Here is a 13,256-nt window from a genome sequence, read left to right as displayed (position 1 = left end):
TCCACCCCTTCTTTGCTGAAACCAGGAGAGTATAGAAACAGGATGGCTGTCCCCCATGGAAGGCAATGAGCAATAAAAGAACAAGGACACTTAACCTGGGGAAAGGAAAGCTGATGAAAAAGTTTGGATGGAAGATGAAGAGGTCACCATCCTCACCCTTGGGTCACTCTCCCACTTCAGCCTATGCCTTCATCTCAAGTTTGGGTAGAACCTTACAGTTCTGCCGCATCCACTCACAGACACTCAGTAAAAATGGCCCAGCATGAGGGGAGGAGAGGTAAGAAGGGAGCAGGGAAGGAACACATGGAATATGAAAGTAGATGGAAGGAACACTAGGGTGGCAGGAGAAGCAGGGAATAAGGAAGAAGAGGGAGTGTCTAGAGGGATGACTCAATGGCTAAGAGAACCTACTGCTCTTTCAGAGGACCCAGGTTTGGTTCTTATCACCCACACAGTTGCTCACAACCACCTATAATTCCAGTTCCAGGGGATCCAGTCCCTGCTGACCTCTACAGGCACCTGCAGATAGGTGGTACATGTACACTTATATAGGCACACAAATTTTAAAATAATAAAGAAGAGGGAGGTTAGGGAGAGGGTTACCCAAAACCAAGGATGAATAAGGAAGCCATTTGGAAGATCAGGCAGTGGTGGCACACACCTTTAATCCCAGCACTCAGGAGGCAGAGGCAGGCAGATCTCCGTGAGTTCAAGGGCAGCCTGATCTACAGAGTAAGTTCCAGGACAGTCAGGGCTACACAGAGAAAAAAAAAAAAAAAAAGAGGGGGAAGGAGAAGGAGGCACCACCATGTGGAAATTTCTACTACTATAAGCTAATTTTTAACTTTTTTTTTTTTTTTTTTTTTTTTTTTTTTTTTTTTTTTGCTTTTGGTGGCTCATCTTGGTTGCAGGACAAGAAGTCAAGCTGGAACTGAACTGGAAGCTTCCTCCCTGCTGGCAAATTTTCCCAGTGCCAGAAGGTGTTATACAGGCCACTGGGGGAGAAAAATCATCAGGGGTTACTCATCTGTGAACCCTATGTACTATACTAGTAGTCTGTGAAGTCATGATGGCATGATTGTTACGAAGGTAACCAGCTGATTCCAATTTGAGCTGAGATCTGCTCCGCAGGAGTTTGGACATGGCACTGTGGACTTCAGCCTGTGGTCCTCACATTGCACCTACTGCTTTTGTCTTGCTAAGTGGGAATGTAGTCAAACTAGCTCCTAAAAAGTGGTGTTTGTACCCACAGCCGTGTAGCTTTCTGCCTTATCAGAGAAGCTTCCTTTTACAGCAAATAGCAATTCATGCAGATTCATTGCTGCTCAAGGTGCTGAGAATAACGAGCTGTTAAGTGCTCAGCCCTAAATGGAACATATATATGTTACCCTCTCCAAGACTCAGGGAACATCACAGAAGCAGCAACAGAAAGAATGTAGGAGCTGGATGGTGCTGGCTGGGGAACTAAGAACACTCACTGCTCTTCCAAAGGACTTTAGTTCAGTTTCTAGAACCCCTGTCAAGAGACACAATTATCTCTTACTCCAGCTCCAGAGGGTCTTCTGGACTCCATGAGCACTTGCACTCAAATGCACACACCACATACTAACACATACACACAATCCAAAACAATGACACCAGGCATGGTGGCGCTCACCTTTAATCCCAGCACTCTGGAGGCAGAGGCAGGTGGATCTCTGTGAGTTCAAGGCCAGCCTGGTCTACAGAACGAGTTCTAAGACAGCCAGGGCTACACAGAGAAACCCAGTCTTGCGCAGGGGGGTGGGTATCTAGATGATGATAAGGGCCAGGAAATACTATCTTCTGGGCATGACTTGACTGTTGAAATCATGAACCCACACCCCCCAAGATTGCCTACATGGTGTCCGCACCAGACTGGTCTAACAACATCTGGCCATGAGTGAAGGAGGGGCTCACAGAGCCCTACCCCTCCCTGGGGAACTATTGGCTGTTGATCGGGGAGTGGGAAGCATTATCTTAGCTACTGGTAAGTTTCCCATGCAGGTGGCTGTCCTTAAACTTTGAACCACAAGACAAAAGTCAGAGGATACATGGGGTCAATGTATCAGACTGAATTATATACATGAATGAAACTGTGAACAAATAAAAGAACAGGCGCTGGAGAGATGGCTCAGGGGTTTGGAGCACTTACTGCTCTGCCTGAGGGCCATAGTTTGGTTTGCAGCACCCACATGGCTGCTCACAACTATCAGTAACTCCATCCTGGGGATCTGACCACCTCTTCTGACCTCTACAGCACCACACACAGGTGCTAGGCAAACAGACACAAGCAAAACACCATATGCATACAATTTTTAAAAATAAACAAAAGGGGACTGGAGAAATGGCCTCAGTGGTTAAGAGCACTGGCTGTTCTTCCAGATGACCTGAGTTCAACTCCCAGCAACCACATGGGAGCTTACAACTGCCTATATCTGTAGTTCCAGGAGATCTGATATCCTCACACAGACATACATGCAGGCAAAACACCAATGCATATAAAATAAATAAATTATTAAAAGAAACTCCTTATGCCGGGTGTTGGTGGCGCACGCCTTTAATCCCAGCACTTGGGAGGCAGAGGCAGGCGGATCTCTGTGAGTTCGAGCTCAGCCTGGTCTCCAGAGCGAGTGCCAGGATAGGTTTCAAAGCTACACAGAGAAACCCTGTCTCAAAAAACCAAAAAAATAAATAAATAAAATAAAAGAAACTCCTTGATCAAAAAAAAAAAATAAATGAAATAAACAAAAAACTAGGCACTGGTAACACATACCTTTAATTCCAGCACTCAGGAGGCAGAGAGGCTGGCGGATGTCTGCAAATGTTACACAAAGAAACCCTGTCTTGAAAAACCATAAATAAATAAATAAATAAATAAATAAAATTAAAAAGAACAACACAAAGAGGAGGTGAGGAGGAGGGAAGGCCTCAGCATAGGCATGGCTTAATAAACACAGGGAGAAACGGAGGCAGGGGGCCAAGTTCTCCAAGCCTCTTGTGACAAACATGAGCTTTATCATATCACTGCACCAAGGAAACAAATACCCAGTATTCCCTCCTGCGGTTTTAGTTGCCTAGAAGATAAAGTAGGGTTGTTGTTATTGTTATTATTAGCTACTTGTTTTGGGGCTTGTTTTTTTTTTAAATAGAGTTTTACTATGGCCCCTGTTGGCCTCACTATGTAGCCCAGGCTGGCCTCAAACCTGTAGCAGTCCTTCTGGGTTTACAGGCATGTGCCACAATTCCCAGCAAGATTTTTGGTTTCTTCCAGGAATAGAACATTGATGCCTCCAAGCAAACCCTGGAGAAGCTTCTAACAAAAGACCATGTCTATGCCAGGCATTGGTGTTGCACACCTTTAATCCCAGCACTTGGGAGGCAGAGACAGGGGATCTCTGTGAATTTGAGACCAGCCTGGTCTACAAGAGCTAGTTCCAGGACAGCCTCCAAAGCCACAGAGAAACCCTGTCTCAAAAACAAACAAACAAACAAACAAACAATGACCATTGCTGGCACGTTGCTGGCATGCTTCTGCTGTTGGTATATCACTCTGGGATTTGAACTCAGGGCCTCTTGAGTTAGACTAGGCAAGTAGCTTTCCACTGACTAAATCCTCATCCCTGTTGCTACTTCGTTTGATGGTAATTTCTGGAGCTCATTCCCTATGTGTGCAGATCGACCCACCTTAGGAGTTCGGGGCCAGTCCCTGTCAGTGGATGAACACAAGAGATATTTTTGTCTTTTATGAGTCTCAGCGATGCTGCAGCCACACCCTGCCACACCCACCCATGAACACTGGCACAATAAAGGCATGGGGTCTCACTTTAGGTGCCTGCAATAGAGGAAATATGAAGTTTATATCTGAAACTGTGGTTTGGGGACTAGGGGATGCTAAGTAGACTAGTGTACCGGAATGCACAATGCCCTGTTTTTTTTTTTTTTTCTTAAAAAAAAAAAAAAACATTTGTTTTTCAAGATTTATTTATTATGTATACTGTGTTCTACCTGCATGTATGCTTGCAGGCCAGAAGGGGGCACTAGATGTTATTACAGATGGTTGTGAGCCACCATGTGGTTGCTGGGAATTGAACTCAGGACCTCTGAAAGAGCAGCCAGTGCTCTTAACCTCTGAGCCATCTCTCTAGTCCCCTGCCCTGAGTTTTATTACAGCACAAAAATGTAACGATGACTGTTTCCGCCAGCCGCCTAAGTTCTGCCACCACGTTAGGGCCCACAAATAACACACAGAGTCTTATATTAATTACAATGCTGCTGGCCAATGACTAGGGTTTCTTATATGCTAGCTCTGACTTAAGTATCAACCATAACCATTAATTTATATATTTTATAAAGACTTACCTTATCGAGGATGCCATTGGCATGTGTCCTCTCTTTTTGGGATCACATGGAGACCGTCCTTCTTTACTACATTTCCCAGAATCCTCCTCAAATCCTAGCCCCACCTATCTTGCTTTCCTATTGGCCAACAGTGCTTTATTTATCAACCAATAAGACAAACATACACAGAAGGACATCCCACATCACAAAAAGAAAAAAAAAAGGAAACCACTCCTCTCCCCAAAGGAGGTTATCTAATGTCTAATATTAATATCTTCTTTTTCTCTCTCTCTTTTTTTTTTTTTTTTTTGAAACAGGGTCTTACTATGTACACCAGGCTGTCCTGGAGATCAATCAAAAGACTGCCAGTCTCTGCCTCCCGAGTGCTGGGATTAAAGGTGCGCACCACACCTGACTTTTTTCTCTTTTAAGGCAGGGTCTCACTGGGCGGTGGTAGTGCATGCCTTTAGTCCCAGCACTCGGGAGGCAGAGGCAGGCGGATCTCTGTGAGTTTGAGACCAGCCTGGTCTACAAAGTGAGTTCCAGGATAGGCTCCAAAGCCACAGAGAAACCCTACCTTGAACACCCCCCCTAAAAAAAAAGACAGGATCTCACTATGTATCTCTGGATAGACTGGAATTTTTTATGTAGACCATGCTGACCTTGAACTCACACAGATTGCCTGACTCCCAAGTCCTGGGATTAAAGGAATGCAGGACCAAGCTTGGCTTGATTTTTCTGTCTTGCATATACAAATGGTGTTGCTAAAATTCCTTGGACAAGGGAAAGAACATCTACCCCTCCTCTCAAGATCCCATGACAAACCAAATGAGGCACAATCCCACCATCATTCAATTTGGGGAAACTGCAAATGTATTCTGTTGATTTATTTGCAGAGCATAGGGGATAGCTTCCCTGGGGTGGAGGTCACACCAAAGGTCTTTGCTTTCCCATGGCTGCTCTCCTGCCTACACTGTAGCCCCTCCACGTGTAAACAAGAGCTGCAGACCGCTAATGGTAAAGAGCAGCTGGATCCTCAGTGAGGATGTCCTGACCCTACCCCCCACTTCCCTGTGAGGGGTGTAAACATCCAACAAGCCCAGCTGGGACTATCCTTTTGCAAAGGGCAGCCCTGAACTCCCCAAAGTGAAGTTGCTTGGTGTTTTCCTGCGGCTGATACATTACAGAGGCATTCCTGTGCCCTTTTCCAGATAGACAGTGTGGAGGACGAGGATCCAGTTAGCACCAGCCTTGGGTGATTCAAATGGACTTGTCATGGTATCACCAGTACAACTGGATTAGTCAGGGTTTTCTAGAGAAACAACTAATAGAAATAATATGTATTAGCCAGGTGGTGGTGGCACACACCTTTAATCCCAGTACTTGAGAGGCAGAGGCAGGTGGATCTCTGAATTCAAGACCAGCCTGATCTATAGAGCAATTTCCAGGACAGCCAGGATTACACAGAGAAACCCTCTCTGGAAAAACCAAAGGAAAAAGAATAACTATTAAAAAGGATTTATGAGTTGGAGAGGTGACTCGTCAATTAAGAGCACTGGTTGCTCTTTCCTAGCACCTACATGGTGGCTCACAACCTTCGGTAAGTCTACTTTGAGGGGACCTGGTGCCTTCTCTAACCTTATGTGGTCAGCTGGCACTAACACGGTGCACGCACAAAACATCCCCCTACTCACAACATAAAATAAAATAATTTTCAGCCATCCAACCTGGTGCTAATGGCCTAGAGAATTCCTGGAGAGCCTTAGTCTTCAGTCCACGTTAGAATCTGAGGATGCTGGGCTCTGACAACAGCAAGGACAGCTGTGTCTGTGTTCACCAGCAAGAGGTGAAGGCAAGCAGGCAAGATGCAAAAGTTCCTGCCCAACCTTTCGTAGAGCTGGGCTTCTGCTGGGCGGTGCCACCACATTTAGGGGAGGTCTTCTCAATTCAATTGATTTAATCAAGAAAGCCCTCACAAGTGTGCCCTGGGGCTCGCCTCTCAGCTGATCCCAGATCCAGTCAGGTTGCCAACCAAAACAAACTGTCACAGCCATATCTGCAGAGAGCACCTTGTTCATCATGTTCACAGGCAGATAAACTCCCCAGGTAGGAACTTCTGGGCCACAGATAGACGCGGTGGTAATCCTGACAGGGATAGCTAAAATGACCTTCCCTTCACACTCCCACTGGTCAGGAGGATGTTGTACATCCCAAACTGCAGGTGAAGAATGCCGGCTTACTGTGTTTGTTTTCATTTCATTATCTGATGGACTGTTTTGGAGTACGCTTTTTCTCTTACTTTTGTGTGCCATGGCTTGAGTGTAGAGTACTTCTAGGAGTAGTTTCTCTTCTTCTACTTCATGGGGTGGAACTCTGGTCCTCAGGCTTGCAGCATATTACTTTACCTTTTCACCCAGCTCACCAGCTCCCCTTTTTTCCTTCTTAGGGACACAGGGTCTCATATGGCCCAGGCTACCCTCAAAGTCCGTATGTAGTAAGGCCACCCGAACTGACCCTGCCTCCACATACCAAGGGCTAAGACTCCCGGTGCATGCTAGCACCCCAACAATACTGTGTTTAAAGACTTTTATGTTTGTTTGTTTGTTTTTGTTTTTTCAAAACAGGGTTTCTCTGTGGCTTTGGAGGCTGTCCTGGAACTAGCTCTTGTAGACCAGGCTGGTCTCGAACTCACAGAGATCCACCTGCCTCTGCCTCCTGAGTGCTGGGACTAAAGGCGTGCGCCACCACCTGATTGTCTTTTTTTAGATTTACTTATTTTTCTTTATGTATGTGTTTTGCCTGCATGTGTGTATGTGCACCATGTAGGTGCTTCAGGGGTCTCAAGAGAGAACTGGAGTCACTGGTAGTTGTGAGCTGCCCTAGGAATGGTGCTTGGATTCTCTGAAGTGCAGTCTGTGCTCTCAGCCATCTCAGAGTGTTTATTTGCAACTTTCTTATATTCTTTCTAGTACTTGTCTGGTGTGAGCATTCGCATTTCACTCCCACTCCATCTGGCTGTGTGTAGGAATGAAGTAGGGATCCAACTTCCCCTCCCCCTAACAGTCCCCCAGTTGCCTCCACACCACATATTGAATATTCATATTTCTCCTCAGATCTGCAATGCATTTTTATCACACACTGAACTTGCACACATACTTGGATGTCTTTCTGAACTCCATCCTGTACCAGGAAATTTCACTACTTCTTGTCTTCTGTCCTTTCCAAAGAGTGCCTGCCAGGGCACGCATTAACCCCGGCACTCAGGAGGCAGAGACAGGCAGATCTCTGTGAGTTACAAGTCATGCTGGTCTACATAGTGAGATCCTGCCTCAAAAAGAAGAAAGAAACAAAACAACAAAACAAAGAACCAAAAACACACCTACACAAAACAACACCCTCCACAGCCCGCTTGAACTTCAGAACTAGCTAGTGTTTGGGGAGAAAAAGTGCTTTTATTAAGATTGCATCAACTGTTTATATCATTTTGAAGACTTGGTATCCTTATAATGATCTCAGTCAACAATGAGGGGATGAGGGTAGCCAAGTGCTAAGAACTTATCTAGCATGTACAAGGCCCTGGCTGTGATCCCCAATACCACGAGAACACACGCGCGCACATACACACACACACACACACACACACACACACACACGTTGGTTCCAATGTTTGACTTTTTAGAAAGGTTCTCACTTCGTAGATGTAGATGAAGCTGACCTGGCACTCACAGAGATCCACCTTCCTCTGCCTCCTGAGTGCTGAGACTAAAGGCATCTGTCACCATACTTGGATGCACACATGGATTTTTTTAAATTAAAAATAAAAATATTTTTTAAAAGAACCCTTTACAGAATGGTAGAGGAGGCCATCCAGCACCCTCCCCTGGCTTCAGTGCACACATAGGATACCTGTGCTAGCATATGTGGGTGCATATTCAGTACTCATACAACACACAAATAAATAAGTAAACAAACAAATAACAACAAATGTGCTTGGTAAAGGCCAGATTACAGAGGCACATCTGGTTACCAGATGGCAGAATGATTCCCCAAGTTCAGGGCCAGCCTTGTCTACATAGTTCCAGGCCAGCCAATGTTATATAATGAGATCCTGTCTGGAAAGGAAGAAAGTGCTTCTTGGATCTGCTGGCACATGCATTTATTACCAGCTTCAGGAGGCTGAGACAAGAGGGCCATGTGTTTGAGGACTACATGACAAACCAACAAAATAATAAATAAGTGAATAAACTTTGTTTATACATATCTCCCATGTTGGGGATTAAACAAGGAGCTTGCACATGCTAGGCCAGAAATCTATCTGCCTTGATTTTCCCCCTTTCCTGCCTCCCTTCCCCCACCACGGGGCAGCCTGGGCCTGAACTGGAATTCCTCTTCCTTTTGCCTCTCCAGTGCTAGGATTAAGTCACCCTTATGTCCAGCTTCTAATTTTTCTTTCTTCTTCCAGAGCCAGGGATGCAGCAAGCATCGTGCTAGGCAAGTGCTATGCTACTGAGCCATCCCCAGTTCTGTGCCCCAGACTCTTCTCTCAGGAAACAAGTCTCCAGTGCAGCACTCTGGGAGAGCATGGTGGGAGGGTCCAAACAATCTTTGAAATTCTTCTGAGAGAAAAATAAGTTTATTCTCTCTGGATTGTTTGTGTATTCAATCATTTTTATCAGTTTGGACTTAACAGATCAGTTTTTTCTGGTTGTTACATATTTGTGTGTACATGTATGTGGGGGTTAGCATGCCCCATCCTTTTTTTTTTTTTTTTTTGAAATGGCATGTCCAAGACTAGGGATCTTCCTGTCTCCACCTCCCATGCACCAGAGTTGCAGGCACACTGCTTCACTCAGCTTTTTGTGTGGGTGGTGGGCATCCCAACTCAGGCACTCAGGCTACAATCACTGACTGAGACATCTTCCCAGACCTTGCTTTGTTGTTCTTGCTATACAGCTTAGACAGGTCTCAAACTCATGTTCGTCTGCCTTAGCCCCTGTGTGCTGGGGTTACAGGCTGCACCACAGTGCCCAATTTATGAATCCCTATAACCTGAGCAAGTTTGCCACATTGTTATACCACGGCTGGACCAGCTCCAGGCACCAGGATCCCTTTCCTGTCCTACTCTGTCCCTTTGACACACCATCCTTGTGCTAATTTATTTGCTTTGGCATTTCCTCTTTTCCTGGCTGCCCAGGCTATTCTGGGTTGTGTTTGTCCTGTCCCAACCTTATGGCTGGGCATTTTTTAAAGAGCCTGGTTCCTGTCACTGGACATAGAGTACGGAACCAAGACCTGGGTCTGAATGTCACCTTGGTCCTCACAGCTGACAGAACTAGAAAACATGTGTGCCTGCTTACTATGTAGACACATATCCCACCATCATGTCTTTACAGTTACATATAACATGGAATTGTTTTCTCTGTGCAGATTTGCTTTCCCCAGCTCATTGTTTTCTTGTGTCATACCATCACATCCCACAACAACTCTGTGAGGTCCCAACTATTAATTTTAATAATTTTAACTTATTATATAACTTCAACTTATTTTCTTATATGTTTATTTTGAGACAGGGCCTTGCTGTGCAGTCCCTTGTGCTCTGGGGTAACACATGTGTGCCACCATCGGCTGGGTTACCATCCCTTTTAGAGAGATGGAAACTGAGACCTTAAGCAATCTGCACAGGTGACACAGCTCGGATCTGTCTGGCCTCTCTTCAGCACCTGAGTTGACTCTTTGTGCCTGATGACTGAGAAATCCCATTTTTCCCTTCAGGAGGGTAACAGGCCACCATGGATCTGGTCATGATGATGATGACAACCTAGTTCCAGGTGTCTGAGCAGTAGGGGACCCCATTCAGAGCTCAGGGAGGTGAGTGAGTTTTGGGATAACTGGTGTGGTGTCATGATTGTAGGCAGAACAGTAGTGTGGCTTGGGGGAGCCCAGAGCAAAGACCCCTAACGCAGATGTAGTGCTGAACCTCAGGAAAGAACTGGAACCAGGCTAGCCAGAAAGAAGCCATGAAGAAGCTATAAGTGGTTGATGTAAAAACTAAAAACCAAAACAAAATGTCAGGCCATTGGGCATAGATAGCCACTGTCTCCAAGGTGCTCCCTTTAGCCAACTGTAGAGAAGCAGATTGTCAGTAAGGGACATTCCAATATCTGCTCCCACCCCCAGGCCAGGAGGGGCCGGGTGGCTCACTCTTGCCTCAGACAGGGAAGACAGATTTCATCACTTCCAAGTCTATGTGCTCAGAGTGAGCAGAGACTGGAGGAGGCAGCTGCACAAAAGATAGGGGAAGCCCAGACAGAGCAAGCAGTAGGGATCTTTTGCCGTGGTGAGTTGAGACAGGCATTCCTATGACAAACCAATAGTTATTAAGCATCACCAGCCTACCCCATGGTCATTAAGAGAGGGCTCATGCCTTTGCCTCCCTCTTTCCCAGTGATATCCTCTCTCCCTTCCTCCTACCTTTATCCTCCCTCTCTTCTTCAACAAGAGACTAAAAGGGAATAAAATTTGTTCATAAGGTATTCCTGTTCCTCAGCAAATACTAATCCCCACAACCTATAACACAATCTGAAATCAGCAGAAATGAGCCTCTGCAGTGTCCAAGAAGGAAATAAAAACTCCAACAGGGGGCTGGAGAGACCACTCAGTGGTTAAGAGCACGGACTGCTCTTCCAGAGGTCCTGAGTTCAACTCCCAGCAACCACATGGTGGCTTACAACCACCTTGAATGAGATCTGGTGCCCTTTGCTGGCATGCAGGCAGAAGACTGTGTACATAATAAATAAATTTAAAAAATCTTAAAAAAAAAAACTCCAACAAGGGTTAGGGCTGTGGGGTGAGGGACAAAGTACTGGTGTTAACAGCAGGAGGAGACAAGAAGCCACAGATAAGATAGCAGTGAGGCACAGGCATGGGGAAGCCAGGCAGGGGTTGGATTTCTAGGCAAAGAAAAGAGTGGGTACTGGAATGAGCGCTGACAGACTTCCAAGGTCAGTCTGTGGTTGCCCAGGTGCCTAAGCTAACCCAGGCCTCATTGTGCAGACAGCACACCAGAGCAGATAACTGCTCTGGGGAAATAAGCAGCAACTAAAAGCCATTTTCTCACAGTGCTACCTGCTCCCAGGTCCTCCCACTCCAAAACCAGCTTGCCAGGAAACTGATCTCTCTCTAACAAATGGCTGCATCTCATTGGCTCAATATGAGAATGCTACCTCCAGCTGCCAACCTGACCATTTGCTCTACATTTTTCTACTCAGTAGAAATCAGGGCATAATTTAAAAGAGCAAATATGGGGGGGGGAGAAGGGAGAGACATGTGAAATTATAATTTGTAAAAATTAAATAAAACATTAAAAAAAATAAAAAATAAAAGAACAAATATAGGGCTGGAGAGATGGCTCAGAGGTTAAGAGCACTGGCTGCTCTTCCAGAGGTCCTGAGTTCAATTCCCAGCAACCACATGGTGGCTCACAACCATCCGTTATGAGATCTGGTGCCCTCTTCTGTTGTGCAGGCATATGTGGAGACAGAATGTTGTATACATAATAAATAAATAAATAAATAAAATGTTAAAAAAAAAAAAGAGCAAATATAGTCGGGGCAATCCGAGGAGGGAACCATGAGAATGAACTCCTCAGCAAAGACATGCTGGTTCAACAGGAGCTAGGGAGTGGGCAATTTCCTATGAGAATTGTTTCACAACAGATGGCAAGGAAAGAGTTATGAGCTGAACCATATTCTTCTAAGGACTGTTGCCTATCCCCCTCCCCAGCCTCCCATGGTGTATTTGCTGGTGGGGTCTTTGGAGGAAGTAATTAAAGTTAAATGGAATTATGAGTGTAGGGCCCTGTTAGTAATGCCAGTGTGCTGGCTGGTTTTATGTCAGCTTCACACAACCTGTGGTCCTCTGAGAGGAGGGAGCCTCAGTTGAGAAATTAATGCTTTGAGGCCAGCCAGGCACACAAGGTAAGACTCCTTTCAAAAACAAACACTGGCTTCTAAGTCTCGCTGAGGCCCAGAGGTGTTCCACCCACAGCGCTGCTGGTGACTCCCAAGAGAGCCCAGCCATGGGCACTCAGCCACGAAAGGGAACCGGACATTTTAGTTTTGGAGGACTCTAGAGCTTGGCCCTTAGAGCACACACAAGCCCGGTGAAAGATCAGCAGGGGATCTGCCCTGCTCCCCGCTGAGTGGTAAGAGAAGGGGCTGAATTCATCTACCCCCTTCTTGGTTTCTGGAAGCAAAAAGCAGCTCGTAAAACCCAGAAGCCTGAAAACCTGTAAAGGGAAGAGGAGTCATTCTAGGGAAACTCTGCAAGAAGAGGAAGAGGAAAAAAAAAAAAAAAAAAAAGCCAGCTGTCACAAGTCTGAATGCAAAGACCTAGAATATCGCGGTATAGTCCCTAGTGGCTGAAGCTGGTATGAAATCAGACCAGGCCTTGGTCCGCTCTGGGAAAAGGAAGATGATCCAGTGTTCAAGGAATACCCCTGTCTTCTGAGACCTGCTTCCTGTGGAGGGTCTGTCTCCTCCCCCTTCACAGGCTAGTTTCTCCTGCCCTTCCTTCCACTTGTTCGAGTCAGGTGGATACACTGTCAATGATTTTAGAGCCCTAGATCTAAGCAGTTCTTGAGCCTTCCCTCCTAAGGGGAAGGTTTTTTTTTTTTTTTTGGTTTTTCGAGACAGGGTTTCTCTTCTGTGTAGGTTTGGAGGCTGTCCTGGCACTCGCTCTGGAGACTCAGGCTGGCCTCGAACTCACAGAGATCCGCCTGCCTCTGCCTCCTGAGTGCTGGGATTAAAGGAGTGTGCCACCAACACCCGGCAGGGGAAGGTATTTTTACGTTTTGCTTTTATTTATTTATTTATTTATTTATTTATTTATTTTTTAAG

The sequence above is a fragment of the Cricetulus griseus genome, assembly GCF_003668045.3.
Source record: "Cricetulus griseus strain 17A/GY chromosome 1 unlocalized genomic scaffold, alternate assembly CriGri-PICRH-1.0 chr1_1, whole genome shotgun sequence".
Taxonomy (NCBI): Eukaryota; Metazoa; Chordata; class Mammalia; order Rodentia; family Cricetidae; genus Cricetulus; species Cricetulus griseus.
Note: the sequence above shows the minus strand (reverse complement) of the source record.